The sequence below is a fragment of the Dreissena polymorpha genome, chromosome 5 (genome assembly GCF_020536995.1).
Source record: "Dreissena polymorpha isolate Duluth1 chromosome 5, UMN_Dpol_1.0, whole genome shotgun sequence".
Lineage (NCBI taxonomy): Eukaryota > Metazoa > Mollusca > Bivalvia > Myida > Dreissenidae > Dreissena > Dreissena polymorpha.
The window spans coordinates 122,188,500-122,202,037 of NC_068359.1; the positions used below are offsets into that span (position 1 = coordinate 122,188,500).

The 13,538-nt window shown below is 33.7% G+C and overlaps 1 protein-coding gene and 1 long non-coding RNA gene across 29 annotated transcripts in view; both read left to right on the top strand.

The window, feature by feature from the left end:
- Positions 1-13,538, top strand: part of LOC127832638 (uncharacterized) — an 84,285-nt gene that overhangs the window by 44,972 nt on the left and 25,775 nt on the right. The window lies entirely within an intron of this gene.
- On the top strand, positions 815-5,589 carry LOC127832642 (uncharacterized). The gene is made up of 2 exons (XR_008027042.1): positions 815-931; positions 4,326-5,589. It is a non-coding gene; the product is annotated as an uncharacterized LOC127832642 (long non-coding RNA).

Genomic DNA, 13,538 nt, shown 5'->3' on the forward strand with positions numbered 1-13,538 from the left:
AGTATTCGCATACCCGGCGTAATTATTACAGACGTCTTAAAAGACGAATCGTTCCAAATAGTTGCGCATACTTGAAAAGCTTTCTTACATTTCGAAAAAATACTAACGTCGACATCAGGGTTCGAATCCGTGCAATATTTGTCCGCCTAATTTTCGATACCGGCTTTGGAGTCTCTATGTTAGTAGCCTAAGCGCAGTAGATGAGCCACTCGCTTCTTACCTAGGAGACCCGTTCCGGGAAGCATGTGAATTTGGTTGATGGTTACCGTATCGGACAGGCGGGTTTTCTCTGGGTACTCCGGTTTTTCCCAGTAACACAAGACCACAACAATCAGTGCACCATCTTTCAATAACAACGAAATAGCTGGGAATTTAAAACTATTATTCAAAATTCGTCAAATCGTCGTGCGTCTAGTAAGCTAATTGAGTAGGAGTGCTGGAGCACTTCCCGGGTCCACACATAATGTAGCCAATAGCTCGAAAAAGACCTTATATACTTCGACATACACACACTGTCAGCCAATTTCAACATGCTGTCAGGTTAGCGTAGTGGTTGGTTCACGCGTTTTTTACCTATGCGACCCGGGTTCAACAACCCTTCCCGGAAGAAAGTGAGTTTGATTGGTGGTAAATATACCGGACAAGTGGGCTTTTCTGCTGGTATTCAGGCGACTCCCCCCCCCCCCACACACACCACATAAGACAATACTAAAATAACAAATATGTATCAGTAACAAACAACAAAAGCTGGGCATTGCTGTTAGAATTTAAAATTCGTATCAGCTTTCGTGAGTCAAATAGTTAATAAGGTAACACAGGCAAATTTTAAGAGCCGCCATTTTGACAAAGCGAGACCGTGACAAAGCAATCGAGAAATAATAAGAGTACAAATTAACCAAGTGTTGCCAACACAGAAGTATTCATTGCAAAGGTTTGTTGAGTTTGATACATCTTATTGTTTCATTTGTTTTCGACTATGCTTTGTATTTACTTATAAAACAACGGTGGGTATTTTCACCAAATCATGCGTATCATTGTTTACACTTCCATAATCCGAGAAACGTGTGTCGTGGCTTTTTTCAAAAGGCTTGGTCAAATAAAGCTCTATACTATTGTTTTTTTGTATTCTTACAAACGTTACATTTCAACGCATTGTGTGATGCTAATTTTATTTGTATTGTTAGCAAATTCATGATTTTAAATGAGCACAAAGGCAATACAATTTAAGTCATTTTTTAATTTTTACCACTATCAGTTTCATCAACATATGTCGTGGCTCTTTTTGAAAGGCTCAGTCAATACTAGCCCTATATTAATTTTATGGGTATCTTTACAAACATTACATTTTAACGCATTGAGTGATGCTAATTTTATTTGTATTATTTACAAATTCATGATTTTGAATGAGCACAAAGGCAATACAATTTTAGTCATTTTTTTATAGGTTACCACTTTCAGTTTCATCAACATATGCCGTGGCTATTTTTGAAAGGCTCAGTCAATACTAGCCCTATATTAATCTTATGGGTATCTTTACAAACATTACATTTCAACGCATTGAGTGATGCTAATTTTATTTGTATTATTTGCAGAGGCATAATTTTGTATTAGCTCAAAGATTATACAACTTTAGTCATTTTTTATTTTGTAATCACTATCAGTTTGATCAACATATGTCGTGGCTCTTTTCGAAAGGCTCAGTCAATACTAGCCCTATATTAATCTTATTGGTATCTTTACAAACATTACATTTCAACGTATTGAGTGATGCTAATTGTATTTGTATTATTTACAAATTCATGATTTTGAATGAGCACAAAGGCAATACAATTTTAGTCATTTTTTTATAGGTTACCACTTTCAGTTTCATCAACAGATGCCGTGGCTATTTTTGAAAGGCTCAGTCAATACTAGCCCTATATTAATCTTATGGGTATCTTTACAAACATTACATTTCAACGCATTGAGTGATGCTAATTTTATTTGTATTATTTGCAGAGGCATAATTTTGTATTAGCTCAAAGATTATACAACTTTAGTCATTTTTTATTTTGTAATCACTATCAGTTTGATCAACATATGTCGTGGCTCTTTTCGAAAGGCTCAGTCAATACTAGCCCTATATTAATCTTATTGGTATCTTTACAAACATTACATTTCAACGTATTGAGTGATGCTAATTTTATTTGTATTATTTGCAAATTCATGATTTTGAATTAGCACAAAAGCAATACAATTTTAGTCATTTTTTTATTTTTTTACCACTATCAGTTTCATCAACATATGTCGTGGCTCTTTTTTGAAAGGCTCAGTCAATACTAGCCCTATATATATCATGTTGGTGTCTTTACAAACGTTGCATTTCAATGCATTGTGTGGTGCAAATTTAATTTGCATTATTTGCAAAGGCATAATTTTGTGTTAGCTCAAAGATAATACCATTTTAGTCATTTTTTTTATTTTGTAATCACTATCAGTTTGATCAACATATGTCGTGGCTCTTTTCGAAAGGCTCAGTCAATACTAGCCCTATATTAATCTTATGGGTATCTTTACAAACATAACATTTCAACGCATTGTGTGATGCTAATTTTATTTGTATTATTTGCAAAGGCATAATTTTGTATTAGCTCCAAGATGATATAATTTCAGTTATTTTTCAATTTTTTTAGTTAAACGTGTTATCAACATATGTTGAGGCTTTTTTCAATAGACTCCATCAATAGTAGCACTATTTTGATCATGTTGGTATTTTTGCAAATGTTACACTTCAATAAACTGTGTGGTGCACATTTTATTTACATGAATTGCAAAGGCATAATTTTGTATTAGCTCAGAGATTATACAATTTTAGTCATTTTTTTTTTAACCAGTCTCGGTTTTGAATGTGTATGTCAATGCTCTTTTCAAAAGGCTCGGTCAATAATTGACCTATGATAATCATGTTGGTATCTTTAGATATGTGACACTTCAATGCATTGTGTGTTTCACATTTAATTTGCATTATTTACTAACTCATAACTTTGTATAAGCTAAAGGACAATACACATGTTTAACTTTAGTCATTTTTTAATTGTTAGACCGCTTTCAGTTTTGTATACATATGTCATTGCTTTTTGCGTAAGGGCCAAGGCTCTGTAAATACTAGCCCTATATTATTCATGTTGGTATCGTAACCCTTTCAGCGCTGGAATCAAACTTTAAAGGCCTTTGCAAACTGTTTGGACCCAGATGAGACGCCACAGAACGTGGCGTCTCATCAGGATTCAAACTGTTTGCTATTCTGAAAGTATTCTGTGAAAAAAATCTAAGAAAATGCTAATTTTAGAAATTCAGCAGACAACACTTTAGCAGACGACAAATTTCCCAGCATGCTAAGGATTAGCAAATTGTACACTTCAGTGCATTGTGTGGTGTACATTTAATTTGCATTATTTGCAAAGTTCTTGATTTGTATAAGCTCAATGATGATACAATATTAGTCCTTAATCAATTATTTAAAAAAAACAATTGAGATTAACATTTGTCTCCGCTTTTTCTTAGGGATTGATCAATACAAGCTCTATTATTGTTTGTGTTTGTACCAATGTTACATTTCAATGAAATGTATGGTGCATATTTTAAATGCATTTTTTGAAAAAAAAATTGATGTCTGCATAGGAAATCCTGAGGTGGAATTTTCAATGATGTTTGCTAAGAAGAGATTTCATTTCAACAAAAAATGTCATAAAAGTGGAAAGTGTCGTCCTTATTAGCCTGTGCGGACTGCACAGGCTAATCTGGGACGACACTTTACGCACATGCATTATGCCAAGTTTTCTCAAAACACGAGACATATAATCGTTCTCATTCACAGAATGTTTGGCCATTTTTTTTAAATATAAATTTAATAACTATTATTCTAGAAAAAAAATAGAAAAATTGCAAAGGTCATATTTCTTTATCATTGGAGAAAACATTTATTCTGAGATATTTTCAAGAGTTTGTTTCCACATTGTTAATGCTTCTATTAAGAATTTCTGAAATGTGTAGATAATTGTTATTCAATTAATGCAAAAAATCGGAATTCTTACATAAATATTTCAATTAATTTTATTAATATGTTGATACAACTAAGTACATTTTTATGTCCATCTGTCTGGTCGTCTGAAATTCCGTCACACTTTGCGTTTAGGTTTTGCGTTAACGTTTCGAAAAATGTGGAAAAAGGTGGCATAGTCTATTAGTCTTCCTATGGTGGCAAGCCATGTTTTCAATAAATGATGGTGACTGTGTAAACATTTTATTAACTGATTTTTAGAATATGTTTTGTTTTATGCTTTTAGAATGCCTAGAAAACGCAAAAGAGGATCCCTTACGGTGAAACGCAAGTACCACTACATAACATCTGAACAGCCAAAGGAAGAAAACCATGTTGCCAGTGAACCCCTGGTGAACATTAAAGCTACAACAGATTCTTCTACCCAGTCAGAAAGTGAAAATGTGCAGTTCACAAGTGATCATAGTTATGCTATTGATGAAGACTCCACATATGAGCTTGACTCCTTCCAGGAGACAAACAATGATAAGCCTGAAGCTGATGTGATGGAATGTAGTTCAGGGCTTCTAGAAATGGAGGTGGAGACGACAACCTTCTCAGACTTTGCTGTGGAACTTAAACTGCAAAATTTTTCATCTCAGTTCGTTGTAAAGGAATTAGAGCAATCAATTCAAATGTTACAGTTGTACGCAAATGACAGTCTGACAGCAATCAAGTTATCGGTTGAAATTAAGAGTAATTTTACGTGCTCTGTCTATGTGCATCGGAAATGCATTCCGAGATCTCACCATATATGGACTGGACTGCCGCAACATATCAATCGCGTTGCTTATGTTCTGGTGTTATAGGAAAGACTGTTAAAATTTGATGTCTGCATAGGAAATCCTGAGGTGGAATTTTCAATTATTTTTTTTTCGCATAGATAGTCGATGTAGGGATATAGATAAATGAAATTAACTAGTTTATATAGATGGAGTTATTAATTTTACTTATAGATTTCTCTCTAAATAAAATGATTGTACTTTATATACTCTAAGGAACCATATCGCTATACATAAACTATAGTTTTGCTTTAGTATAGGTTGTCAACACAGGGATTTTACTTATACTTAACTACAATTAAGTGTAGCATAGGTAGAGGTATATCATACAGCTTTTACATTGTCAGTATTACTCAATTCTACATTTCTAAAAAAAAATTACGAATGAAAAAACAATGCAAGTATATACTTTATGCAGTTATATGCAGGGATCATATTTTTTTCTTATATGTGTCCTAATTTTATATTAATGTATGTAATTCTTGTTTAAAAAAAGTCATTTAATAATTATATTTTTCACTTATGAACTTTGGTACAGACAGGTCACTATGTATTAACAATATTAACATTCTCACGAAAACATGTTTATTCCTTATATTGTAAAAGGAACTTTTTCGAAGTGATGCATGATTTGTATTTACTTCAAAAGCATGCTGTTATTGTAAATGTAATGTAAATGACGATTAGCTTAACATGCTTAAGTCAGAATAAACTTTTATGTTCTATTAACTGCATTTAAATCTTTGTCCATAATTTTGTTAAAACCATTCTACAACACGTTCTATATTCATTTCTTTGAAAATAATTAAAGGAATAAAACACTAAACTCCTTTGTACACACTATTTACTTAACTAGTAACTGTAAATGCCTGATTCAATTGTCTCATCATTATTACACCGTATCATGTGTCCACTGTTTTGGATATCTTACTTGCATGTGCGAGGATTTGATTTATTAATGTTGTTTTATATATTGATTGTTCGAGATATATATGATAATAAAACGAATAAAACATGAGTATATATATATATATATATATATATATATATATATATATATATATATATATATATATATATAGAACTACTTAAACACGAAAACCTTTCTTGTTTTTTGTTTGGTTTGTACGCAAAATGCAGAACTAAAAAAATGCATCCAATATTTATTACCTCGTAAATTCTGTTAATGTTTTTTTATGATATGACCTCGAAATCCTGATACACTTTTATACTCCGCACCACAAACAGGACAAATATAGCACAGCTCTTTCGTGCTTGCTTGCGATTTATTGTTTGCCTCATCATCAGTATAATAACCTTATACCAAATCTAAATCTATGTCGTCATCCCATGAAAGGAAATTTTTATGTTTAGAAGACATTTTCAGTAAATTCCATGAATTCCAACGTTCACTATGACTTATGGGAGTCCAAATAAATATTAAAATGACATTCGAAAATTTGCTGCGTCGGAGGTTAAAAGAACAATTATACATTTTGAGTTGTTTGCACTTAACATGTCTTGATAATGTTGCTATTTTAAACAAAACATGGTAACATTTTAATTCTATTAAAAGACCGGTCTTTTTTACATGCACATACGTGCGATAAACAACGGCAATTTAACCCTGGCGAAACAACCGGCAATTAATATTCATCAAAGAGTCCGATAATTGGGTGCCCATTTGACATACTGCGTAATAATAAGACTAATTAATGATTGATTTTGAGATCAACAACGCAACAATTAAACGAATAGGTACTTGTTTATTTAACATAATATAATTTGAATCCGAAAAAACGTAACGCATTAAATAAGCGAAATCCCTCGCAATCGATATCGTGTAGCCGCATTATCGCAACACAGGGACCAATCGATCGAGATTATCAAATCTCGCGCACCGGTTTATTATCGCTACACCGGTGTCGCGTGAGAATTGCAAGACCGTGAGGCAGTTAAGATATACAGGAAGACAACAGGTTTTGCGCATGCGTAGTATGTTATAAACATGTTCGTGAGGAATGCAAGACCGTATCCTTGTATTATATCAACGATTCTTACCCTATTTTATAAGACACAACCACAACCAATTTCATGATTTTAGACAATGACTTGGTCTTGCACTTCTCCTGGGCAAAACATAACAGCTGTTCAAGCCAATAATATAAGACACAACCACCACCAACATCATTATTTCTAACAAATACTTGATCTTGCACTTCTCACGGGCAATACATATCAGCTGGTCAAGCCAAAAATAAGACACCAACACCACTAACATCATTATTTCAAACAAATACTTAGTCTTGCACTCCTCATGGGCCATACCTATCAGCTGGTCAAGCCAAATATAAGAAACAACCACAACTAATTTCATGATTTTAGACAATTACCTGGTCTTGCGCTTCTCATGGGCAATACGTATCAGCTGGTCAAGCCTCACATAAGAGTAAAAAGACACAACCTCAATCTACATCATGATTTTATTAATTACTTGGTCTTGTACTTTTCATGGGTAATACATATCTTATGTTCAAGCCAACTATAAGAAACGGCTGCCACCAACATCATTATCAGACAATTAGTTGGTCTGGCACATTTCTAATGAAAGTAAGTATCAGTTGGTCAAGCACAATTTAATACAAAACCACCATCATCCTTAATTCAGGCAACAACTTTGTCTCTCACTTCTGATCCATTATAAGTATCAGCAGGTCAAGCCAAATATAGGTCACAACCACAACCAACATAACTTTATTTCAGACAATTACTTGGTCTTGAACTTTACGGGGGGCAATTTGTATCAGCTTAGTCAAGCCAAATATAAAACAGAACCACCAGCATCAATACGTCAGACAAATAATTGGTCTTGCATTTCTGACTGGCAATTCCTATCAGCTGGTCAAGCCAAAGATAAGACACATTAACAATGCCAACATCATTTTTCCAGCCAATTACTTGGTATTGCACTTCTCACTGGCAATAAGTATAAGATAATTATGGCAAATTAAGACAAAACCACCACCAATTATATTTTTTTACACAAATGATTGTTTTTGCACTTCTAACGTGCAATAAGTATTAGCTTTTTAAGCCAAATATAAGACACAACCACCATTAATATCATTATTTCAGACAATTACTAGGTTCTGCACTTCTCAAGGACAATTATTATCAGCTGGTAATGCCAGTTTGTATGTTGGTTTTGCAAATCTAAAAGGCAAATATTTTTGCAAGCAATGAAAAATATAATACACTGCTACCAAGTTACCAATATCATTATTTCAGTCAATATTAAAGTGAGTCTTACATTAATCAAATGTAATTATATATTATAATAAATGTATTACTAGCTATAGACAATACATACAACACATCACCACAATTATAATTTGAAACAATATTTTGGAAAAAAGTGGGAAAAAGCTAGAAATAGCCATTAGAAATATAAAATATTTCCAACACCAGAACAATTATTTTTGGTTAATAACTTGACAAATGATGAAATAACTGTAAATGTATTACACAATAAAACAATGTTCACTTTTTGGTTCCCATATCTTAAGTAATTTTGGCAGGATTTAAAAAAAAATTTACCAAAATAACAAATCATTATAATTCAATCTAAACACTTACAGACACTTAATACCTTAAGAATTAACCATAATTTCTACATATAAGCGTTCACAGAATGTGCGATATCTAAACGTTTTAAGTACACTTGTGGTAACACTTCAGTATAAACATATTCATAAAAATTTGGGTCCGGTTGTAAGCACATTGATTTTAAACCTGTCAGGCCGTTTTACCTCGGGACCGTTTAATTTTTACCAGCAATAATTTTTTCACCATTAATGTCCGGAAATAACAACAATCCGAACAGTAGTTTTTTGCATTCTTGATGTAAAAAGTCATTTTGTACTTTTAATATTAACAAAACTACTACAAATTCAAATTAAATAAGTGCTACTTGTATCGGACATCGGTCTTAATGTTTTCACGGTCAGCGGGTTTGTAATTCTCACGGAGGTAACGTGAGAAATGCAAGACTTCCGGTTTATCTTAAGAAATTCACGGTCTTGCAATTCTCACGCGACACCTGTCCGGGACCAATCGATCGAGATTAAAGTATAGGTCCCTGATCTCGCGCACCGGTTTATTTTGCGTGCTGTAACGGGATATCGCGAGGTTGCTAATCCCTTTGTTTGTATAGGTCCCTGATTCGGTAGAATATCGATTTTAATTCACTCGTGATCATGAAAATATATTTTTTCACTCGTGGCTGCGCCACTCGTGAAAATATCATTTTCTATGATCACTCGTGAATTAAAATCGATAATCCACCGAATCCAACAAATATCCTCTATATATTTGTTCAGTTATGTTATAGTTTGCATGTTACGGAATAGGAAATGCACTGTGAAAAGTTTACGAGAATGTTACTGGTGTGTAGCCCATGATAAAACTAACATACAAATAAAGTGAGTTAAAAAAAGTTTTAAGGTCCCTTGAACATACCCTAGCAATCACAACTAATTAAATTGAATAATTACTGATGCCTATTCTGTATTTGTCTTTAATATTGGTTGTTGTTTTTTTAACCGATGCCGTAACGCAAATTATTCGCTGCACAAAATGTAAACATTGTTCGTGACATTTACCCGACATTTACAGAAGAAAAGAGAAATGCCATTCAGAATCTACGTTTTAGGTATAGTGTCTTTAAAACACTCATTGTACTTTGATGTAAGTGAAGATAATGTCAAAAATCATCCATGGTTCTCAGGTTTAATTAGACTGTCCTTTCGTAGATGAAAAGGAAATCCGGCTTCGTTCAAATCGTTTTGGTCTAGTAACTTTCGGCCCAAAGCCAAATTCACTAAACAGTACACGCAATATGTAACTAACATTGTTTTAATAATCAGTTCTTTTATCTCCGTTAACATACTTAAAATGTGTTTTCCATGCTAAATCTGCATTTAATGAAAAAAATATTGGATAAAGTTAAGACAACACTTTTAGCCTACAGCTAGTCCAAATAATTAGACGTAAGCTACCCCGCTTATTTATAGGAGTGTCGATGTAAATCGACCTCATATTTATAGGAGTAGCCTACAGCCGCAGAACAACACAACAACAACACAACAATTCCCTCCAACTTTTCACCCTTCCAAAAAAAACGTGAGCGGAAATCGCTCTTTCTGAAACCTCGTTATGGAACTATAAGCGCTTGATGACCAAGAGTTCAACCAATGTTTGTAAACATGCATTTATTTGACGAAAAAATCATAACATGACACTACAGAAAAAATAATGTTTCTGAAAATACTCTATCCTTACCAGCCTTACAATTTAGAAAAATGCCGGAACTGGATGAAAGCCGAAACTGCATGAATGACTGTAGTTCTTCTTGAATGCAACAAAGGGTCAAAAGCTGGGATTTGGCATATGACAACTAGTTCTAGAAACATAACAGGATTGCATAATACAGTTATTCAAACAGTTCTACGTTGCTATTATATGCAACATGTGATTATTACCCAAATTCGTTTGATACACAATTTAGTGGCATCGCATATAATAATATTCTCGAAAATGTTCTGTTCTAATTTGCTTGTTAGCATGTATAGATTTTAAAAGCAGTATTTTGCATGAGCGAGGGTGGGGCATTTTTCCTTCTATGGCTATATATGGCTATAGTAAAAAACAAACTTTCTAGTTTGCTCAATCTACATGAAATTTGGTCAGAACATTGGTTTCCTGTGTAGTAAAGTTTGGTTTTATTATGTCAATATTATGTGAAATTAACTGTATTATGTAATTTTTCATAACACAGAATTTTCATAGTAATCGTAACTGTTTTGTAAACTAAATTTTTGAAGCACTTTCTAGACTAACAGTAACTTATATTAATATCAGTTTTTTGACAGATTTTGAACTTCTTTTTACATTCATTTAGGTATTTGCTGTATGTTGTTCATTTTTTTAATGATACTTAGATTCTTTAGACTTGGCTTGTACCTGTTCTTAATTTCTGTCATTGTTCTTCATTTTCCGAGTTCTTGGAATAGAAATTAGTTATTTTTGTTAAAGCTGCCTTGGTTTTCACTAATAAATAAATTCTTTGAGTGTATTTAGGCGTCCCTGACTGAACGCCTTTAGTTAATTGAATTACAACCAGTCAGTATAGTCATCCTGACCGGAAATAAGAGTTCGTCAAATAAATATTTCCTCATTACATAAGTGCTAACAAAGTTACATAACTTGTAACCGTCCTGTGACCGGTTCATTTGCGTAATTGAAGGAGACTGCACTGGATAGGACAGTTGAGTTCGATAATGGTTTGGATCGGTAAAAAAAAACATGGGCGCCAGGGTGGGTCTTTTTAGTAAAAAAGCTTGTGAACAATCTAGAAGTCACATGTTTTGCCTAATCATCATGGAATTTTGTCAAAACATTAGTTATATGGATGTCTCGGTGAAAAAACATGGCCGCCAGGGAGTGGGGCAGTTTTCTTTATATGTATATAGTGACAACATGTGAACAGTCTAAAAGACACATTTTTTCCCAATCTTTATGTAATTTGGACATATCTTGGAAGAGTTAAAAAATGGTTCAGGTCTGTTAAAAAAAACATGGCCACCAAGGGGCCATTTGTTGTTCATTCTTCATGATACTTGGTTAGAACATTTGTTCCATCGATATCTTGGGCTGCAAAGAACAGGTCATTTCTTTTTATCTCAGGTGAGCGACTTTGGGCCTTTCAGGCCCTCTTTTTATTGTTTGATGATTCTGACATGGCATTCTTTTGTCAAATGATTAAAGCGAGACTAAAAGATTTTTATATGTGTTAAATTGTAGTATATTGATAAATACATGTTCCAATAACACAAAATAGGCAAGACATTGACCATGAATTTCATAAAATGCAGCAAAGACAAATTAGGGCCCTGAGCCGATGTGAAGAAGATATTTCATGCATATTTTCCTACAATAACCGAAGCGTTTGTCTTTTGATTAGGAGCAGAGTTAGTGTTCGTGTGTCGTATGAATAGACATCGTTGCAGGAATTTAAAAAACAACCATTAAACTAAATTAAGATTCACATCGTACATGCATGATATACATTCTGGCGAATTCGACTGTACAGACATTTTCGATTTCAGAATTAAATATCTGGCTTATTTCGCATTTTTCGACACGTGTTCTTCTTAACTTATATTTTAAATTATATTGAAATGTATAAACTTGAGTTGTTAACACTCTAGAGGTCACATTTTTTTTCTGATCATCATGAAACTTGGTCTGAAGATTTGTCCAAATGATCTCTTGGATGAGTTTGAAAATGGTTTTTGTTGCTTTAAAAACATGGTCACCAGGGGCTGGGCATTTTTCCTTATATGGCTATACATGAATCTTCTAGATTCATTTTCATGTTTAATATGCATTAATTTAATCATTTATAGTGTTTTAAGGTACATTCATTTTCATATTATTTGTAACCTTTTGTATGCTTATTTAGATTGCAAAATTTTGCAAACAAATGATTTTTGACTTTCAAAGAAAAGCCTCTGTTGTTCAGGTATAAAAGTGCTGTTCTATATACATTATATTAATGATAACTAATTATTTTCATACACTTTTTAGCTTACCTGAGCACAACGTGCTCATGGTGAGCTTTTGGGATCGCCTTTTGTCCGTCGTGCGTCCATCGTTGGTCCGTCATCAACATTTTGCCTTGTGAACACTCTAGAGGCCACATTTATTGTCCGATCTTCATTTAACTTGGTCAAAACATTTGTCACAATGATGCCTCGACTGAGTTTGAAACTGGGTCATGCTGGATCAAAATCAAGGTCAAACAAAAGAAAAACCTTTTGAACACTGTAGAAGTCACATTTGATGTCCAATCTTCATTTAACTTTGTCAAAATGTTTGTCTAAATGATTTGTTGGTTGAGTTCAAAAATGGTTCCGGTCCGTTGAAAAACATGGCCGCCCGGGGGCGGGGCAGTATTCCTTATATGGCTATAGAGAAACCTTGTGAACACTCTAGAAGTCACATTGTTTGCCAAATCATCATGAAACTTGGTCAAAACATTGGTTTCATTGATATCTCGGACGAGTTCTAAAATGGTCCAGACCGGTGAAAAAACATGGCCGCCAGGGGGCGGGGCAGTTTTCCTTATATGGCTATAGTAAAACCTTGTTAACACTCTAGAGGCCACATTTATTTTTCATGAAACTTGGTCAGAAGATTTATCCTAATGATATCTTGGATGAGTCAAAAAATGGTTTTGGTTGCTTAAAAAACATGGCCACCAGGGGGCGGGGCATTTTTCCTAATATGGCTATATATCATGCTTTTGTAAAACCTTTTGTAACACTCTAGAGGCCACAATTATTTTACAATCTTCATGAAATTTGGTCAGAAGATTGGCCTGTATGATATCTTGGATGAGTTTGAAAATGGTTACGTTTGCTTGGAAAACATGGCTGCCAAGGGGCGGGGCATTTTTCCTTAAATGGCTATATATGGCTATAGTTAAACCTTGTGAACACTCTAGAGGCCACATTTATTGTCCAATCTTCATGAAATTGTTCAGAAGATTGGTTTCAATGATATCTTGGATGGGTTCGAAAATGGTTACATTTGCTTGAAAAACATGGCTGCCAAGG